The sequence below is a fragment of the Trifolium pratense genome, linkage group LG5 (assembly GCF_020283565.1).
Source record: "Trifolium pratense cultivar HEN17-A07 linkage group LG5, ARS_RC_1.1, whole genome shotgun sequence".
NCBI classification, from domain to species: domain Eukaryota; kingdom Viridiplantae; phylum Streptophyta; class Magnoliopsida; order Fabales; family Fabaceae; genus Trifolium; species Trifolium pratense.
In genome coordinates this window covers 13,838,812-13,856,862 of record NC_060063.1, presented here as the reverse complement: position 1 = coordinate 13,856,862, position 18,051 = coordinate 13,838,812, and positions in this window count along the sequence as shown.

Below are 18,051 nucleotides of genomic sequence, written 5' to 3'. Positions count from 1 at the left end.
CCCAAGCTTTCAATTAAGATAAGATTGATTTATCGTATCATGCTTGCGCACCAAGTAGTTTATGAAGACAAAATATGATTGTTTATCCTATTATGGCTCTTTTATCTTGACGATCAAAGATACTCTTACGGTTTGACTTTGACTTGTGAAAACGAATGGACGGCCTGGACTTTCTAACTAAAACGGTGAATTTGACCTCTTTAAAAATACTAGTAAACTTTATATTCCCATAATGCCATATATGAGAGGGCATGTAACTATTATTATTATTATTTATATTATTATTATTATTATTATTATATTATTATATTTAGTTTTGAAGGGTAATGTTGTCATTAAGAAAAGTTAACACCATATATGAGAGGGTAAATGTGGAAATAATAAAAATCCACACCAAACCCTAGTTTTGGGCTGGATTTTTTTTTGTCCATTTTGCCCTTAACTTCCTTTATGGTTTTTTAATTATTCCATGATTGCCCTTAACTTCCTCTTTTTTTTTTTTTATGGTTTTTTCATCTATATCTATTCTATACCCTTAACTTCCTCTCTTTCTTTTTTTATGGTTTTTTCATCTATATCTATTCTATACTTCTATAACAATATATAAAGGGGATAAGGGAGTTTGGGCTGAATTTTTTTTGGTCCATTTTGCCCTTAATTTCCTTTATGATTTTTTAATTATTCCATAATTGCCCTTAACTTCGTCTCTTTTTTTTTATGGTTTTTTCATCTATATCTATTCTATACCCTTAACTTCCTCTCTTTTTTTTTTTATGGTTTTTTCATCTATATCTATTCTATATAATATATAAAAAGAATACATGAGTTTTGGGGTAGAATTTTCATAATACCAACATTACCCTTGCTTTTTTTTTAGTAGCAACAAAAATCTTTTATTAACAAACTCACCATAACATAAGGCGTATCTTTTTTTTTGGGTACATAAGTTAGACACAGGCAGGCGCGGAACGCGCCTGCCTTGCCCGCTAGTCATCAATATATATATATTATATATCTTCTATATATATAATTGTAAAGCAAACTTTTTTTTTGCTGATGTGGCAGCCTAACAAAGCTTCCCATTTTTCTCTTTTTCTAAACAATAGTTGATGCTTATGTGTCATCTCTTATGTTATTTCCATGACATGATGATCTGTCATATTTTAAGAAACATGGTATGACATATGAAGTGAGGAGAACAAAATTAAATTGCCCATTTATGACTCCAAATGCTAACTGTAGTTTTCTCATTTTTTTTCTTAATTGTTCACTTAAGTATGCACTACAAGGATAATAAAAGGCCAAAGCAGTTACATTTTCATGAGGTATTGATAGTAGGATATTTTCATGAGCAACGGTTGTATATTTCATCTTCCATACATTGAAATTAAAACACATTTTGGTGTCTTGAATGTATTAATTTAAAGGTTGTTGTGTGTTTATATATAGTTACATTTTAAGCATTAGTCTTTTTGTTCATTATCAATTGCTTAGAATGTTCATACTATATGGTCGTTCTTTTATTTTTATTTTTTTGGTACTTATTTTGAGTGTCAAGCCTTTGACATGAAAAAACAATTCTAACATTATGCTTATATAAAATGAAAATCTTGCTAGGACATGCATCATTGCTTGCATGATGCTTCATTATCTTCGTTTTCTCCTTTAATTTATGGATTAGTTGGTTCTTCTTCCTTCTTTTCATTTTTATATTAACTTTTGTATTCATCAATCGCCTAATAAAGAGTTTATTGTTTTCTTAGAATGTTACTCTCTTTTCTTTTTTTAATTTTGCTTTCAAGTTATCTGTATAACAATAAGAATTAAGAGGATTTTATATTCTTTTGTGTGTGTTTGCAGATCTCAAATTCATTCTTTGTGTCTCAATCAACATTAGAAGAAAACAGGAAAAAACGAGGTAATTGAAGAAATATTACACTTCATTTATTTTTTATATCTTGGGTTTATTTTTGTTTGTGTGTTTGCAGAACATAGATTCGTCCTTTGTGTCTCAATCAACATCGAAAAGACCTGTTGTGTCACGATGTCATGCCTTCTGAAATATTTTTAACGTGTGTATTTGATATTGGTCTATTCAATTTTCATGGTTTTGTGCTTAATTTCTTTTAAAATACTTTTATGGATATATTTGAATCTTTGAAATAGAATTAAGAGGATTTTATATTCTTTTGTGTGTGTTTGCAGATCTCAAATTCATTATTTGTGTCTCAATCAACATTAGAAGAAAACAGGAAAAAACAAGGTAATTGAATAAATATTGCACTTCGTTTATTTTTTATATCTTGGTTTTTTTTTTTTGTGTATTTGCAGAACATAGATTCGTCCTTTGTGTCTCAATCAACATCAGAAAGGCCTGTTGTGTCACGATGTCATGCCTTTTGGAATATTTTTATCGTGTGTGTTTGATATTGGTCTATTCAATTTTCATGGTTTTGTGCTTAATTTCTTTTAAAATATTTTTATGGATAGATTTGAATATCTGACTATCTTTGAAATACTTCTATGGTCTTTTTAGGATAATTGTTTAATTTTATATAATATTGAGTGGATTTGGTAATTTCATGTATACTTTAAGTATTTAATGGATATTTGTGTATAATTATATAAATGCAAAGTCATTGTAGAGTCATTGCAGAATATATGAATAGTCCTACTCAATTTTTGTTATAGAACCGTTGTAAAATTGAATATCACTTACAAAATGATTTTCAATATACAAAAGCATGCGAGTTGTTCCAAACTTTCTGAATCAAACATTTCTTAATAATTATTATTAATATTATATTATTATTTGAGTGCCATTGTTGATTCCCTATATGAAAAAGAATATGGGAACTCATTGTTTACAAGAGAGTTATGAAAGGAAGAAGAATAAATATTGTGGTTGAGTTATCATGCATCACCTTCTCCAACAATTCTTGGGCGGTATTTTTCAATTTTTTTACTATGATTTTTGTTTTTATTTTTTACTTTTCATATATGTCTTCTAATTCATTAATTTCTATGACACCATATGGACTAAAGTTACTCTATTATATTGATTGGTAATTGGTTTGAAAATCGAAAAAAGCTAAGTTTGAGCAAAATAGTTGATGCTTATGTGTCATCTCTTATGTTATTTCCATGACATGATGATCTGTCATATTTTAAGAAACATGGTATGACATATGAAGTGAGGAGAACAAAATTAAATTGCCCATTTATGACTCCAAATGCTAACTGTAGTTTTCTCATTTTTTTTCTTAATTGTTCACTTAAGTATGCACTACAAGGATAATAAAAGGCCAAAGCAGTTACATTTTCATGAGGTATTGATAGTAGGATATTTTCATGAGCAACGGTTGTATATTTCATCTTCCATACATTGAAATTAAAACACATTTTGGTGTCTTGAATGTATTAATTTAAAGGTTGTTGTGTGTTTATATATAGTTACATTTTAAGCATTAGTCTTTTTGTTCATTATCAATTGCTTAGAATGTTCATACTATATGGTCGTTCTTTTATTTTTATTTTTTTGGTACTTATTTTGAGTGTCAAGCCTTTGACATGAAAAAACAATTCTAACATTATGCTTATATAAAATGAAAATCTTGCTAGGACATGCATCATTGCTTGCATGATGCTTCATTATCTTCGTTTTCTCCTTTAATTTATGGATTAGTTGGTTCTTCTTCCTTCTTTTCATTTTTATATTAACTTTTGTATTCATCAATCGCCTAATAAAGAGTTTATTGTTTTCTTAGAATGTTACTCTCTTTTCTTTTTTTAATTTTGCTTTCAAGTTATCTGTATAACAATAAGAATTAAGAGGATTTTATATTCTTTTGTGTGTGTTTGCAGATCTCAAATTCATTCTTTGTGTCTCAATCAACATTAGAAGAAAACAGGAAAAAATGAGGTAATTGAAGAAATATTACACTTCATTTATTTTTTATATCTTGGGTTTATTTTTGTTTGTGTGTTTGCAGAACATAGATTCGTCCTTTGTGTCTCAATCAACATCGAAAAGACCTGTTGTGTCACGATGTCATGCCTTCTGAAATATTTTTAACGTGTGTATTTGATATTGGTCTATTCAATTTTCATGGTTTTGTGCTTAATTTCTTTTAAAATACTTTTATGGATATATTTGAATCTTTGAAATAGAATTAAGAGGATTTTATATTCTTTTGTGTGTGTTTGCAGATCTCAAATTCATTATTTGTGTCTCAATCAACATTAGAAGAAAACAGGAAAAAACAAGGTAATTGAATAAATATTGCACTTCGTTTATTTTTTATATCTTGGTTTTTTTTTTTTTGTGTATTTGCAGAACATAGATTCGTCCTTTGTGTCTCAATCAACATCAGAAAGGCCTGTTGTGTCACGATGTCATGCCTTTTGGAATATTTTTATCGTGTGTGTTTGATATTGGTCTATTCAATTTTCATGGTTTTGTGCTTAATTTCTTTTAAAATATTTTTATGGATGGATTTGAATATCTGACTATCTTTGAAATACTTCTATGGTCTTTTTAGGATAATTGTTTAATTTTATATAATATTGAGTGGATTTGGTAATTTCATGTATACTTTAAGTATTTAATGGATATTTGTGTATAATTATATAAATGCAAAGTCATTGTAGAGTCATTGCAGAATATATGAATAGTCCTACTCAATTTTTGTTATAGAACCGTTGTAAAATTGAATATCACTTACAAAATGATTTTCAATATACAAAAGCATGCGAGTTGTTCCAAACTTTCTGAATCAAACATTTCTTAATAATTATTATTAATATTATATTATTATTTGAGTGCCATTGTTGATTCCCTATATGAAAAAGAATATGGGAACTCATTGTTTACAAGAGAGTTATGAAAGGAAGAAGAATAAATATTGTGGTTGAGTTATCATGCATCACCTTCTCCAACAATTCTTGGGCGGTATTTTTCAATTTTTTTACTATGATTTTTGTTTTTATTTTTTACTTTTCATATATGTCTTCTAATTCATTAATTTCTATGACACCATATGGACTAAAGTTACTCTATTATATTGATTGGTAATTGGTTTGAAAATCGAAAAAAGCTAAGTTTGAGCAAATAAGATAGATATGTATCTTTTGTATTAGGTTCACACTCTCTCTCTTAATTTCTATAACATCCAACAAAGTAGCACAATAATTGCATTCTTTTAAATAAGAAAAATTGTAAATTGCTTAGAGGAGAGTAAGAGTAAGCAGTTACACTATTTGATGCATTTGATACATAATTTAAAGAAACTGAATCAATGGATTAGAAAGATAAAAAATGTCCAAAGATAAATTACATTTTAACAAGAGTTTATTCAAACCTTTCCGATGAGCAATACTAAGTGTATTTTTGCCTCTATACTAAGATTAAAAAAAAATCATATGATTGTACCAAGACGATCCACAAAAAATAAAAAATTCTTACATATAATTACGTCAAGATAAAGTATGATGTATTTCTTAAAGCTTAATTATGCAAGCATTTCATTCATTTTTAGTTCATTTTTTTAAAGTCTCCTTTCACATGCTTAGTGAATTGATAATCTCATCATTTTATTTCAGTGCTACTCATCATTTTAATAATGTCGTGACTTTATTTAAAATATATTTAGAGGGATTAAAAATATATATTTAACCCTATAAAATATTACTTACACATGCATGATAAAGTTGTTTTAAAAGCTCTTTTGAAAGCTCTTTAAAACAACTTTATCATGCTCTACTTAATACCAACTCATGAATTTGATATTTAATTATTAAAATAGATGTATTTTTTAAAAAATAATTTTCTACTACATGCCTTTTGAATTTCCAACTACCTATCTATACATTAAAACAATATACACTAATACTGATGTGGCAGCTCTAAAACATTAAAAAACTTTATGTGACAGCTCCAAAATTAACTTTTAAATTATAACTTTTGTAAAATAACTTTTGATTATATTTTTCTATACAAAATTAACTACATTTTTTAGTTTGTGTGAAATGATCAAAACAACTTATAATTTGTGACGAATGTAGTATTTTTTTTTTACTAAAAACAGTGTGATCACATTGAAAACTTTATAGTTCAAAGAGCAAATTTATATTTACCTCCCGATCTCAGACATGTATGTAAAGCCATCAGACCATACTATAGAAGTTATCATCATAAAATGTCTGAATGATATATTTGAAAGTTGTTTGATTTTGCTTTTAAATTTGCATGATTTCATTTTTTTAAACAAATAATAATTTCATAACTAAAGATCGGATAAAATTGTTGATAATAACTATTTATAATTGACTATTTTTATCTGTCTCTCTATATTATATAAATTGACGAAAATAAAATGTTTAAAAATATTTTAATTGTATTTTTAAAAAATAATATATTTATCAAAATTATTATTATTAATAAAATTTTCTTAAACATCATTCTAAAAAAAAAAAAAATTCTTAAATTATTTGAGTGATTTCATTTATTTAAAAAAAAAATATAATTTCATAACTAAAGTTAGAATAAAATTTTTATAGTACCTATTTATAATTGACAATTTTTTTTCCGAAAACCTAAAAATATGTTAAAATAAACAACAAATAAATAATTTTTTGAAGAGTAAAATAATTGTCTGTGTCAAAAGCAATTTTTTATCCATCTTTTTATATTATATATTCAATTGACAAAATAAAAATATTTGAAAATATTTTAATTGTATTTTAAAAAAATATTTATCAAAATTGTTATTACTAATGAAATTTTCTTAAAAATCATTCTAATGAAGCCCGTGCAACGCACGGGTTGAAGAGTACATCTTTGAATATTTAGTTTAATATAAAAAGCCTCTTTAAAGTATAAAAAAATTAATACTTCAAAATAATTTACGATTAATTAACTTGTCATCTTATTCTTATAAATTAAAGGTCAAGACAAGTATCAACCACTTTTTCATATAAAATAATAATGAGATTGAAGTATAATTAAGATAAAGATAGAGAGATACAAAGAATGATAGATATAGAGAATGTATTAAAATGATCCATTATATTTTCATAAAAACAAAAAATACATTAAAATATAAATTACACTAATTTGAAGATATATAAATCAAACCCAGAAAAAATAAGATTAATAAAACAAATTTTTAATATAATACACTAATCGACTACACTTCAATTAATTTCTATATATATCTGAATGACACATTGTCTGTGTTTAAAACAATTTTTATCTATCTATCTATATTATAGATTCACTTGAATGGAGAAAAAAAATTAAAAATATTTTAAAAGTCACTTTTATAATCGAAGAATAATTCAACACATCTAAAAAAATTATCATTTTTAATACAATTTATTATAAAACACAACTTTTTTTAAAAAAACATTCTAATCAACTGTTCGGCTAACCAACCCATGTTTCATGTCCAGATTTCATGGCCAGCGAAGAATTTCCCGTTGAAATAGCCTTTGAGTCGGTATTGGACGGTGCTACAGTGGCTTACTTCCATGGAATTTAGGGATTCGGTTAAATTGATCGTGAGCGGCGCTTAAACGGTGGAGTGGACTGGAGCTGGTTGCCATAGTATGCCCAGCGGTTGAATAGCAGAAAATGAATGGAGTTGGAATGAACAATACAGAGGAGAAACACGCTAACAGAGAAGGGAGAAGGGAATTGATTGCTGTTCAAAACAAAAAAGGGAATGGATTCTCTGCGCACTACCCATAGTACCCCTCTAATCATTTAATTTTTTTTTTTGGCAAAACTAATATTTTAATTTATTTTTATTTTTTTTGGCAAAACTAATCTTTCTCTACATATATGGAGTACCTTTGCTTTAATCTCTCAATCGCTGTTAATATGCATATATGCATATTAAACTTAAAAAAAATTAAATATCATATTATTTTATTCGATAAACAAATTATGAAATAAAAAATTTAATCAAACCCGTGTATCGCACGGGTTGAATACCTAGTATATAATTGTAAAGCAAACTTTTTTTTGCTGATGTGTCATCACTACAAAGCTCCTCATTTTTTTCTTTTTTCTAAGCAATAGTTGATGCTTATGTGTCTTCTCTCATTGCATTCATGCTTATGTGTACTATAACCCTTAATTAACTTACTTATCTATAACAGTATATAAAGGGGATAAGGGAGTTTGGGCTGAATTTTTTTTGGTCCATTTTGCTCTTAACTTCCTTTATGGTTTTTTAATTATTCCATAATTACCCTTAACTTCCTCTCTTTTTTTTATGGTTTTTTTATCTATATCTATTCTATACCCTTAACTTCCTCTCTTTTTTTTTTAATGGTTTTTTCATCTATATCTATTCTATACTTCTATAACAATATATAAAGGGGATAAGAGAGTTTAGGCTGGATTTTTTTTGTCCATTTTACCCTTAACTTCCTTTATGGTTTTTTAATTATTCCATAATTGCCCTTAACTTCCTTTTTTTTTTTTATGGTTTTTTCATCTATATCTATTCTATACCCTTAACTTCCTCTCTTTTTTTTTTTTATGGTTTTTTCATCTATATCTATTCTATACTATAATATATAAAAAGAATACATGAGTTTTGGGGTAGAATTTTCATAATACCAACATTACCCTTGCTTTTTTTTAGTAGCAACAAAAATCTTTTATTAACAAACTCACCATAACATAAGGCGTATCTTTTTTTTTTTGGGTACATAAGTTAGACACAGGCAGGCGCTGCCTGACCCGCTAATCAATATATATATTATTATTATATATATAATTGTAAAGCAAACTTTTTTTTGCTGATGTGTCATCACTACAAAGCTCCTCATTTTTTTCTTTTTTCTAAGCAATAGTTAAGGTGACAACTTGACTGCCCATCTTATAGAATTGGGTTACTCAGCCCATCTGAATTGTCATAAATATAATGGTTTACACTTTATATTATTAAAAAGATTATAGTTTAATTATGGACAACATAACTTATGATAATTACAAATTCATCACACTCATTTACTACGCACAGTATCCTAAAAGTCACCCTTTGCACTTACAGAACCAACTAACCACCACACATTAATTTCTCTACAACTTTCAAAACTCAAATTTGCATATCAAGTGTGGGTGGTGTTATTTTAAGGAAAATAAAATTTGATTAGTTATAAAGAAAGACATAGTCATATACTATAATGTGTGGTCGTTAGTTTAATTTTTTGTCTTTGCAATTTTTCTATTTTTACACGAGATTAATTTTGTTTACAATGTCGATAAATACCAATTAAATTATTTTATAAACATGATCTTTGTATCTTATAATAATTGTCACTTTTATAAATAAATAAAATAATCCATTGTACCAAAAAAAAAAAATCCAAAATGAATGTCATTAATATTTTTGGGTACGACATTTATAACATAATTTAAACTATAAAATGGGTTTTATAAAAGAGTTATATCAAAATATGAATATAATGATATATACTACTTCTGTCCCTAATTATAAGACATTGTTTAACAAAAATGTATTATTTATTTATATTGTTTTGACTGTATTTTTTTAATAATATATAAACGTAAATATTAGCATATAAGATCTTGTTCAATTTGTTTTGATGACTATTTTCAAAATATTAAATTTTATAATTTTTACTAATAGACAATTAAAGATATTAGTCATCAAAATTGTGCATTGGCGTATGTGTAGTGGTCAAACAAGATCTTATAATTAGGGACGGAGGTAGTATTAAATAAAAATATAAAAAAAATCACATTATTTTTTTTCTTTTTCTCTTTATACACTTTTGTGAGAGTGTCTAGATCTTGTGGTCAAATTATTTTGACGCTCGCTACGAACCTAACATGTCTTAGGGTCTTACCTCACTCGTTAAGGGCTTGCACTCGATGAATGCGTCCTTCAACGAGATGTTCATACTCGACACATTTCCCTAAAATGCCGGGAAGATTGTGGTCGATGAATTAGTTGAGATTGAACCGTTAGACTGTCCCAATTGAAATTCACAAGTGGTTGTTATTCTAATTTGGTGATATTGAGCGGTCAGATTGAAAAAAAAAATTCCTTAGTCATCATTAAATGCTTCAATATGAAAGATAATATAACGATCGCTACGACCCTAATGCTTTGGACTGACTAATGGCCAATTGTATTGGGCGGCTCCCTATATCTTAGTGGGCTCGCCCCATCACTTGGGCGAACGCCCCAAATAGCTGGACCGGCCCATAACGACTAGATATTATCCCTTTCGGCTACCAGGTCAATAGCCATGTGGGCGAGAGATCCGGGAGAGCTCAACTTCCTCCCATATCTTAAGGAGCATGTAGGCTCCCCCTCTACTAGGGTTTGGACCGCCTATATATAGAGGCTCTAAACCCTCTCCAAAATACGTTCTACATCAATACTAGACTAACCTAGCTCTGCATATTTGTGGACTAGATATTCTCTTAAATAACCCTATCAAGAACACCAATATACCAAAAGGCCCACTAAAACAGATATGACTTCCAGGTGGTTCTCAAGCGACTATGGAAGCATATACGACCACAGAATGAGGGTTCATGGTTCCAATGTACGCTAGCATACACTGGATAAATGACACTCCATGAGATATTTGTGTTTGATCCTCTACACATAGAGGACCCCACCACATAGTAAACCCTAATATTCCTCTATATAAGCATTCATGCACTCACTCCTAAGGTACACACATTCTACCCCAATTCAACACATTTTCTCACCTTATTGATATACTGACTTGAGTGTTGAAGTGCTAATATTATTGCAGCTACATTTTCCCCTGAAATACTAGGAGATCACACAATCACCATCAAAGACAGGTCTGAAATTCTGGTATCACTGGAATGATGTTGCCTAAGATGTCCCAACAACTACTTTGTGAACAGTGTTGTTTTCTATTGTTGGCACATCTTATATAACATATAAAAACTGACAGAAAATAAATAAATGACACAAGTAATTGTTAACCCAGTTCAGCCAACTGCCTACTCTGGGGGATACCAATCCAGGAAGGAAATCCACTAATAGCTCTAGTTACTAAGACCTCCAGCAAACCCTAGGATTTACGTCTTAAACTAAGACCTCCAGCAAACCCTTGGTTTACGCCTTATAACCTCGACACTACTTCATGCAACTTCTGCCTAGGAACTTCTAGACATGAGATCCCATCTCACTTCCACTCACACAACACAACCTGTGTTGATTATACAATGTTAAGAATGATGTGGCGACAACTTGCCAAGACAACACTTCACTTTTGCTTAAAAGCTTTAAGTGAATCACACACGGTAAACTCCGTACTTCAAAGCTTAGGAGTCACCTTAAAATAATAAACTTACTTCTTAACTCGTGTTATAGAATCCACAAGCAAGAATTACAATCAAACAATAAAAGACTCAACAAAGATTCAATATGTGAACTAATATTTTTCAATGAGATACTTAGTCTTGAGCTTGGTCTTCGTATATATAATGATTAGGCACACTCCTCTTTCTTCACAAATGCTCAGACGCTCCTTGAGAATCATAAAGGATGATCTGATACTTTTTCAATCTTCATTAAGGATATATCAAGACTTTCCAAAAGTGTTTAAAGGACTTTATAAGATAGGATAAGTCATCCAGCTATTCCATTAAGTTTGTCTTATCCTTAAAGCTCCTGATCAGATCAAATCTCCATTGAGCGTGCTCTTTAAGTGGATTTCCATATATAGCAAATGCTCTCATAAATGCGCGAGATTTCCTTGAATAAATATGATGTTGTAACATGTTTTCCAACATCTTGTTAGAATATTTGTTTTAGCAAAATTAAGCCAATTCAAATATCCAACAATCTCCCCCTTTGGCAATTTTTGGCTAAAACAATTTCAGGCCATTACCCTTGAGAGATTAAAAAGCGCAATCCTTCAAATCACCATGGTCACACAAAAAAAGGAATATTAGAGCATCATTTAAACAAAATTTCACATAGGTGAAAAATATATGCATCAGAGGCAGCAGCAGCGGAGTTATCATCAAAAGCCTCGAGCAAACTAAAAACGTGGTATCAGAGCAAAACATATATCATATGTCATATGTCATCAAAGGTGTTGTGACATATGGGAGCACATCTTCTAGCACATGTTCGTCCAATCAGGGCAGCATCCATTCAGTAGCAAACTCCCCCTGACTTCATCAGCTTGTGCATCATCTCAGGGTAAAAATTTTACTCCCCCTGAATACTTGCTTACTGCTACTTAAAAACATGTCATAACAAAAGACACAACAACATGTAGCAGAAACAAACAAATCAAAGTACTACTCCCCCTTTTTAGCCACAAAATGTGCCAAAACAGGAAAGTTAAGTATCCAAAGTGCAGAATTAAAAGTACAGACCATGCACTCAGAAGGTGCTAAAATCCAGGGCACAAATACACCCACAAACCAAAAAACAAAGTACAGTAAAATATTAAACAGATTACAAAATCATTCATCATCACTACTGTCAGAGGCTTCATCCTCATCTGTAGCAGTAGCATAACCTTCATCCTCATCTGCATTGTTTTGTTCACCTGTAGCAGTCACATTTGCACTAGCTTTGACAGGTATTTCATCAGTTTCCAATCCTTCAATCATCTGCAAGAACACTTTCTTCCTTTCCTCAAGCTCAGCCTGCTGTTTATCTATTTCCTGACATTGAACCTTTAAACCAGCAATAATCTCCTTTTTGGTCATAACACCAGCTCCAGCAGCAGATGTCCTAACATGATCAGTAACATTGTGATTACCAAAAAGCTTATGATGAAAAGTAAAACCAGATTCCCTCTTCTTAGGTGTGTCAGTCACAACCTTGATGTCTGGATATTGGGCCAAGATAATTCCACATAGCAAAGATGGAAATGCTATTGGCATCTTCACAACAGTTGATCTAATATGCTTAATGGTTTGATCAAAGATAAAGGTCCCATAGTCATAGTCAAACTTGGTTCCTACAGCATATATAAATCTACCCAGGTTTGTAGCAACATTGGTTGCATGCTTGGTTGGCACCCAATTTGTTGACCCTATCCTATTGAGAATGGCATATTTGACATTCAATTTACTAGTGGGTATCAGCTTCTTTGTGGGTCAGACCTTAACCTTACCAGCAGTTATTTCAGCACTCACAACATCATTAGCAACCTCTAATTCAGCCTTAGGTTCTACAGATCTTCCTAAGTAATTATTGATCACTACAGGAGAAAAATTGATACATTTACCTCTGACAAAAACTTTGTGGTAGTCCTTGCTCAGTGGGTTATCACATTCTTCAGGGATGTTCACAAGAAACTCTTTCACCAGCAGCTCATAGCAGGGACTGAAGTCACAGACTGTCTTCATCAGACCAGCTTCCTTGATGTAGTCAAAGATGTCTTGACATTTGAGAGCATCTTTGGTCAGTTCCCTTTCAACAGCCAATCTCCTTTGGTAAATGTAGTCCCATCTCAGTGCAAAGGCAGCACGATGGAAGGAGATGTTATCACAGGGGGCTTCTTCAATACCTTGAGGAGCCTTCTTCACAGTAGCCTTCTTAGGATTGGCAGATGAGATGTTAGCAACATCTTCAGCAACATCATAGTCTGAGTCACTGGATGACTCCTTCTTTCTCTTCAGTGTCTCCTTCTTCTTGACAGGAGGGGAGAGAACTTTGCTCCATCCTTTGACTGGTCCAACACCTTTTGTTTTCACTCTTGGTGCAGGAGTCTTGCTTGCAGTGGCCACAGCCTTCCCTGTACAGCTTCTCAACCTTTTTGTTATACCACCAGTAGGTTTTACAGCAGTCTTGGTGGTGACATAATCATCAACATCTACTACATCTCTCTCTGTTTCCTTCTCAGCTTCTTCAGGCTTGTCAGCTTCAATCTCTTGCTCTTCTGTGGGTATTGACTGGTTACTTTCCTCAGATTGAGTGTCCCCTTCATCATCAGAAGTACCCTCATCAGCAGTTCCAGTTTCTTCATCTGTGGACTCAGATGTTGTGGCAGTTGTCTCAACATCCTTTTCAGCAACAGTTTCCTTCACAGGTTCTTCCTCAGCAGTTGCAGTTTCAACTTCTTCATTCTCATTCAAGGATGTTTCAACATCCTTCATAACAACTTCTTCAGTAACAACATGGGTTGATTTTTCAGCCACCATCTCAGCAATTGTTGGTGATTTATCAGAAATATTAGGATCAACCTCTGTAGGAGTGTCTTCCATCTCAGTATCAACAGGCATATTATTCAGATCTCTCTTCTCAGCATCAGATCCCAAATTATCTTGATTAGGGTTTCCAGCAATTGAAATAAGTGTTTCAACAACTTCAGAGACAGATTTAGGGTTCTGAGATTCTACTTCGGTTGCTTTCTCGGATGTGTTAACATTCGATTCAAAAACCAAATCGGACATAGACAGAGCAAACTTAGATTTATAATCCCTTCTATTCCTTTTAGAAGTTCCTTTACTAGATTTAACAGTCGAAGGAGAGATATCATCACTTACTTTTGGAGTTTCTTTCTTTTCAGCAGTTTTTCCTTTCCCTTTCTTCTCAGCGACATTTGTTTGGGCTTTAGATTTGGAAGCACGAACAGTTGTAACAGGTACAACATCCTTGATGATTAGTGCCTTTGATCGAGTAGAACGACCGGACTTTGTAGTTTGGGAAGATTCAGACATGTTTGGATGATGATTTTTGAGGTTTAGGAAGTTGAATGGATGAAAGTTGAAGTTGGAAGTGGAAGAATAGGGTTCACGATAAAAAATTAGGATTTGAGTGAAAGTGTATTGATTGCGTGTACAGACACATTTAAGGGAAGTTTGTAATGATTTCCCTAAATTAGCGTGCATTGAATGATGGGAGAGAAAACGGTTTCCTTTTGCACGCCTCAACTGCTGTAACTGCTATGCTTCTTCATGCAGGCAAATTCCCAATTTGCCCCTTAAAAATTCAAACTGATTAGCATCAAGCGCCTTTGTAAAAATGTCAGCTAGCTGTTCACTTGTACCAATGTGCTTGAGTTCCACACAATTGTCTTCAACAAGGTCTCTGATGAAATGATGCCTGATGTCTATGTGTTTGGTTCTTGAGTGTTGAACTAGATTCTTTGATATATTGATTGCACTCAAGTTGTCACAATATAATGTCATGACATCTTGGTCGACATTATATTCTTTCAGCATCTATTTCATCCACATCAACTGTGAACAACTGCTACCTGCAGCTATGTATTCAGCCTCTGCAGTGGATAGAGACACACAATTCTGCTTCTTGCTGAACCATGAGATCAAGTTGTCACCCAAAAAGAAGCATCCTCCTGAGGTACTCTTCCTATCATCAGCACTTCCAGCCCAATCTGCATCACAATACCCTATCAAAGTAGAATTCTTTGTCTGGGAGTACAGAATCCCATAATCACTGGTGCCCTTTATATACTTCAGAATCCTTTTGACTTGTACAAGATGGCTCATCTTTGGCTTGGCTTGATATCTTGCACAAACACCTACAGCAAAGGTGATGTCTGGTCTACTAGCTGTAAGATACAAGAGACTTCCAATCATGCTCCTGTATAGGCTTTGGTCAACATCAATGCCACTCTCATCTTTGGTTAGCTTCAAATGTGTAGCAGCTGGAGTTCTCTTGTGTGCTGCAGTGTCCATTCCAAACTTCTTGATCATATTCTTCGCATACTTGCTTTGAGAAACAAATATGGTGTCTTCCATTTGTTTGACTTGCAGACCAAGGAAATATGTCAGCTCACCTACCAAACTCATTTCAAACTCTGATTGCATTTGTTGTACAAAATGTTGCACCATCTTTTCAGACATTCCACCAAATACTATGTCATCAACATAAATTTGGGCAATCATCAGCTTCTCTTCCTGTTCTTTAACAAACAAGGTTTTGTCATGGCCTCCTTTTCTGTATCCTTGACTAACAAGAAAATTTGTCAGCCTTTCGTACCAGGCCCTTGGAGCCTGTTTCAGTCCATAAAGGGCCTTCTTCAGCTTGTACACATGATCAGGGTTAGCAGGATCTACAAAACCTTTTGTCTGCTCCACATAAACTTCTTCATGTAGGTACCCATTAAGAAAGGCACTCTTGACATCCATTTGGTACAGCTTAAATTTGAAGATGCATGCTATACCAAGAAGTAGCCTAATAGATTCCAATCTTGCAACTGGCGCAAATGTTTCATCAAAGTCAAGTCCTTCAACCTGAGTGTACCCTTGAGCCACTAACCTTGCCTTGTTTCTTGTTACAACACCATTTTCATCTGACTTGTTCTTGAACACCCATTTTGTGCCTATGACATTAACACCATTGGGTCTAGGAACAAGATCCCACACATCACTTCTTCTAAACTGAGTTAATTCATCCTGCATGGCTTCTATCCAAAACTCATCAGTGAGAGCCTCTTTTACATTTTTAGGCTCAACTTTTGAAACAAAACATGAATTAGTAACCACTTCATTTGTCCTTCTTGTAGCAATTCCCTGGTTAGGATTTCCTATGATGAGATCCTTGGGATGGTTCTTCTGTATTTTTATTGAAGGAACTTTACTTACAGGGCGAGGTGTAGGAATGGTTGATTCTTCATCTGAATCTGATTCCTTTTCTGCTACAGCTTCTTCAAATGTTGGCAAAGTTGTTGCAACATCATCTTCAGTATCAGAAGTTTTAGCAGATGTCAAATCATCTATCACAACATTGATAGATTCTACTATTACCTTAGTTCTCTGGTTGTAAACTCTGTAGGCCCTGCTGTTTGTTGAGTATCCAAGAAACAATCCTTCTTCACTTTTAGGATCCATTTTTCTTCTGTGCTCTCTATCAGATAGGATATAGCACTTACTTCCAAACACATGAAAGTGTTTGACAGTTGGTTTTCTGCCTTTCCACAGTTCATATAGTGTAGTAGAAGTTCCAGTTCTGAGTGTGACACGATTGTGAATATAACAAGCAGTATGCATAGCCTCAGCCCAGAATTGATATGGAAGATGTTTTGCATGCAACATCACTCTGGCTGACTCTTGTATTGTCCTGTTCTTCCTCTCAACAACACCATTTTGTTGAGGTGTGATTGGAGCTGAGAATTCATGCTTGATTCCTTCAGAGATGCAGAATTCAAGAAAGCTGGCATTCTCAAACTCTTTACCATGATCACTTCGTATCCTAACAATAGCAGAGTTCTTTTCTCTTTGGAGTTGAAGACAAAGTTCTTTGAATGCATCAAAACTTTCAGATTTGTCTTTTAGAAATTCAATCCATGTGAACCTTGAAAAGTCATCTACCATGACAAACGCGTACCTTTTTCCTCCAAGGCTCTCCACTTGCATTGGCCCCATCAGGTCTATGTGCAGTAATTCTAGAACCCTTGTTGTGGTAAGCTGTTGCAACTTTGGATGCGACATCTTTGTCTGCTTCCCTATTTGACATTCTCCACATATACTTCCTTCCTCAATTTTGAGTTTTGGAAGACCTCTGATTGCCTCTTTAGCTATTGCCTTCTTCATCCCTTTGAGGTGCAGGTGTCCAAGTTTTTGGTGCCACAACTTTACCTCATCTTCTTTACTAATAAGACATGTTGGTACATCTTCTTCTTTAGGGATCCAGAGATAGCAGTTGTCTCTTGACCTTACTCCTTTCATCAACAGCTCTCCTTGCTCGTTTGTAACTAGGCATTCAGCTTTTGTGAAGTTAACTTTCATGCCTTGATCACAAAGTTGGCTTATGCTGATTAGATTAGCTTTAAGCCCTTTTACAAGCAGCACATTATCAAGCTTTGGTAAGCCATGGTTTGCAAGTTTGCCAACTCCCTTGATCTCTCCTTTGGCTCCATCTCCAAAGGTTACAAAACTGGTAGCATATGACTTCAGGTCTTCAAGATAGTGTTCAACACCTGTCATGTGTCTAGAACAGCCACTATCAAAGTACCATGTTTCTCTTGAAGAAGCTCTCAAGGATGTATGAGCTATTAGACCTGTGATCTTCTTCTTTTCTCTCCATTCCTGTC